Raw genomic sequence first — 4,142 nt, forward strand, 5'->3', positions numbered from 1 at the left:
ATCCTTGCCTCCAAGGAGTAGCCTGGTTTAACCCTCTCCAGGATGAATCTGCTTATTTCCTTGGCAGTCCATGGTACATTCAGTACTCTTCTTCAGCACCACAGCTCAAAGGCGTCAATTCTCTTTCTATGCTTCCTGGTCACTGAACTATCCTTAATTATTATCTAATCATTTTGTCTAAGTCTCTTCTTAATGACACCAGCAAAAGACCCTCATTTAGATGGATTGAAACAATGGCTGCAGCTGTGAGCTCAAATATGTCAGAGATGAAGAGTAGGGCTCAGAGTCATTGTTCAAAGGGTTGCTATGAGGCATAGTTGACTCAACAGCACCTGACAACAACATATTTTATTGGGACCCCTGTATTCCAGTATGTCCTCTTGTTAAGTCAGCTGTAACATTTTCTTTCCAAATAAAATCATGTTCACAGGTATCGAGAAGTTAGGGTTTCAGCATACCTTTTGAGGGATACGAGTTCAATTCATAGAAATTCTGACTGAAAAATGGCAGAACTAGGATTTAGGGACAGGATCTGACTCTGAAGTGGATGATTAGTGATTACATTACTCTCACTAGGAAGACTAAAGGAAACTAAAGAAGAATTAGGAGGCAACAGGATGGAATTACTAGAGAGGTATTAAATCAGATCTACTAAGCCCATGATTTTTTGTTTGCTTGTTTGTTTTATCCACCCTTTCCTTACTCCAACACCATCCCTTCCTACTTTTGCCTACAGCATTCAACACCCGTCTCCCATTGACCAGCCCCTGATGTGATGGCCTAAGTCTCAAGCCATCAGGTTTTCTGTGATTCTGAACATATCGTGCTTTTGTCAGTCTCTTATGCTGCCAATGACTTTTGACTGTGTGGATCACAACAAGCTGTGGCTGACTGAGAAGAATGGGAATCCCGGAACATTTGATTGTGCTAATGCGAAACCTATACTTGGATCAAGAGACAGTTGTCAGAACAGAGCAAGGAGACCCTACATGGTTTAAAATCAAGAAGGGGGTCCTTCAAGGATGTGTTCTGTCTCCATACGTTTTCAATCTGTATGCAGAACAGATTACCCGAGAGGCTGGGCTCTATGAGGAGGAATACGGCATCAGGATTGGTGGAAGAGTCATCAACAACCTGCGTTATGCAGATAACACAACCCTGCTTGCTGAAACTGAGGAGGACGTGAAGTGCTTGCTGCAGAAGGTCAGAGACTGCAGCTTTCAATACAGATTGAAGCTCAACATCAAGAAAACAAAGATTCTCATTTCTGGGACAATTGGCAGCATCAGTATGGATGGTGAAGAGATTGAGATAGTTAACAGTTTTAGTTTACTTCGCTCCACAGACAACACTCTTGGTAACAGCAGCCAGGAAATCAAGAAACAAATTGCTTTGAGAAAGTCAGCTGTAAGGGACCTACCTCTCAAGAGTACTGAAGAGCAACGACGTCAGGCTGGAGATTAAAGTGTGCCTGATCCAGGCTACAGTCTTCGCAATTACATGCTATACATCAGAGAGCTGGATAGTGAATAGGGATGATAAAAAGAGAATTGATGCCTTTGAGCTGTGGTGCTAGAGAAGAGTGTTGAATATACCATGGACTGTTAGGAGAACAAACAGGTTTGTCCTGGAGAAGGTGAAGTCAGAATGCTCCTTGGAGTCAAGGATTCTGAAGCTTCGTCTGACATACTTTGGACATGTTGCAAGGAGGGACTGGTTCTTGGAGAGGGACATCATGTTTGGTAGAGTGGAGGGGTGGCAAAGAAGAGGAAGACCTTCGATGAGATGGATCGATTCTGTGACTGGAGTGGTGGGAATGAGTGCATTTGAGATGGCTAGGTTGGCACAGGATAGAACGGCGTTTAGAGCTCTTGTACATATAGGGTCGCTATGAGTCGCAAACGACTCGATGGCACATAACAACAAGAACAACAAGCCCATCAGGAAAAGGAGGGAAGTGAAGTGGGCCATCCCATAGGAAAAAAGATCTGAGTGGTGCTAATGTGCTTGCCTATTAATTCAAACGTTGGAGGTTCGAGTCTACCCACAGGCACCTGGAAAGAGACACCTAGTGATTCACTAATGAAAAGTCAGCTTCTGAAAACCACGTGAAGCACAGTTTTGTTCTATTACACATGGGGTCACCATGAGTTGGGGATGACTCAGCTGCAGCATGCCAGCTGCTTAGCTGAAGCAATGTTTTAAAAGGAAAAAACCAGAGGTCAATAACATTGCAACACATTGTTTGTAAGACTTTTGGAAACGGCTGCCTTGACTGATGAAAATGGCCAAAGACATGATGGATGAAACATGGCAATCTGCCGGGAGGGGTGGGAAGAAGCTGACAGTGGGTGAACTAAGGTCATTAATAGAGGAAGTGAATGAAACTTACTAGACTTCAAACAGATAAAAGGATTTTTTTTTCTCCATCAGCAACACAAATGACATACACACAAACCAGACAACAATATAAAGTAGCATAAAGGAGTTCAAGAAATATTACTGGTGATGTAGACCGTAAGAAGTCGAAGAAAACAGAGAATTTTTTCCATAAATGCAAAAGGAAAAAGTATAATCTTAGATTTTCATTTTAAAAGCATTTTTAACTAAAATTGCATTTAACAACAAAGAAAGTTTCATTGAATAATAAGCAAAGTTCCAGACAAAAGTCCAAATAGCTAATAAAATAGCTTTAAACAAATGCTTCAGCTTTGCTATAAAATTTCCTCACTGATAAACTCAGCATTATAATAATGGCAGGCTCAGAGGATTTTGTGATCATTAAATGCAATGATGTTTGTGGAAACAAATTGACAGTACTATTCTATCATCATTGTTTTATTATCATCATCATCATCAGTCCTGCTTGGTTCTTATTTAGCTATAAAATAGTAGATGGGTGGTTAGACTAGATTATATCTTTAAACTTTAATTTTCTCTGCTGACATTAATCATGATTTTGTCTTCAAAATTATGTAAGTATATGTTGAAAGGGATTATTGTTGTTAGGTGCTGTCAAGTCGAATAGAACTCATAGCAACCCTATGAGTAATAGATCTGAACACTCCCATATCCCTTATCATCCCCATAATCTCTGGCACACTCAAGTCTCTTACCATAGTCATGATGTCACACCCTCCCCAGCCCCCACTGTGGAGGGTTTTCTTCTTCACTGCCCTCCAACTTTTTAAGTATGATGTCTCCCTCCAAGGAATAAGCTCTCCCAGCAACATGCCCAAAGTATGTGAGATGAAGCTTCATCATCTTTGCCTCGAAGGAATGCTCTGGCTGCACACTCTCCTGGATAGATCTATTTCTTCTTTAGGCAGTCTATGAGATCTTCAGCACTGTTCTCTAACACCACAGGTCAAGGGCCTCAATTCTTCTTCTGTCATCCTAGTCATTGGCCAGCTCTCAGGTGCATAGCAAGTGACTGAAAAGACCATGGTATCAATCAGGTGCACCTTAGTCTTCAAACTGATATTATGACTCCTCAATAATTTGGAGAAGTCCTTGAATACATACTTTAGTAGTTGCAAACAATAAGCAATTGAAATATGTAGGAATATAACATTCCTCCGTAGAAGTGAGTATAAACAATGAGGATATTAAACTGATAAGGAGAAAGGCAGTGTCTGGATAGTCTCCTATGTTGGACCTAGCCCACAAGTCTATTGATCACAAGTAAGAATTCATGATATTTAAAAGTAGTGGGGCAAAACTTTAAATAGTGAGGGACCTCTCCAGAGTCCTGAGAAGCAAAGATGTCAGTCTAGAAATTAAGATGTCCTTGATTCAGGCCATGGTCTTTGTAATTACTTACTCTGCATCAGAGAGCTGGAAAATGACTATGAATGAGACAAGAAGAATCGATGCCTTTGAGTTGTAGTGCTGGAGAAGAGTCACTAGCGTACAATGGACTGTCAAGAAAACAAACAAGTCTGTCTTGGAGAGGGTGAAACCAAATTTCTCCTTGTAGGCTAGGATTTTCAAGCTCCATCTCACATAGTTTGGGAAAATAGCCAGGAAGGACCAGTCCTTGTAGAAGGACATCATGTTCAGAAGGGTGGAAGGACAGTATAGGAGAGGAAGACCCTCGGATGAGGTAGATTAACACAATAACTGGGGCAATAGAGGTAGGT

This window comes from Elephantulus edwardii, unplaced genomic scaffold (genome assembly GCF_000299155.1).
Source record: "Elephantulus edwardii isolate Elephantulus edwardi_28Jun2011 unplaced genomic scaffold, EleEdw1.0 scaffold00019, whole genome shotgun sequence".
NCBI classification, from domain to species: Eukaryota; Metazoa; Chordata; class Mammalia; order Macroscelidea; family Macroscelididae; genus Elephantulus; species Elephantulus edwardii.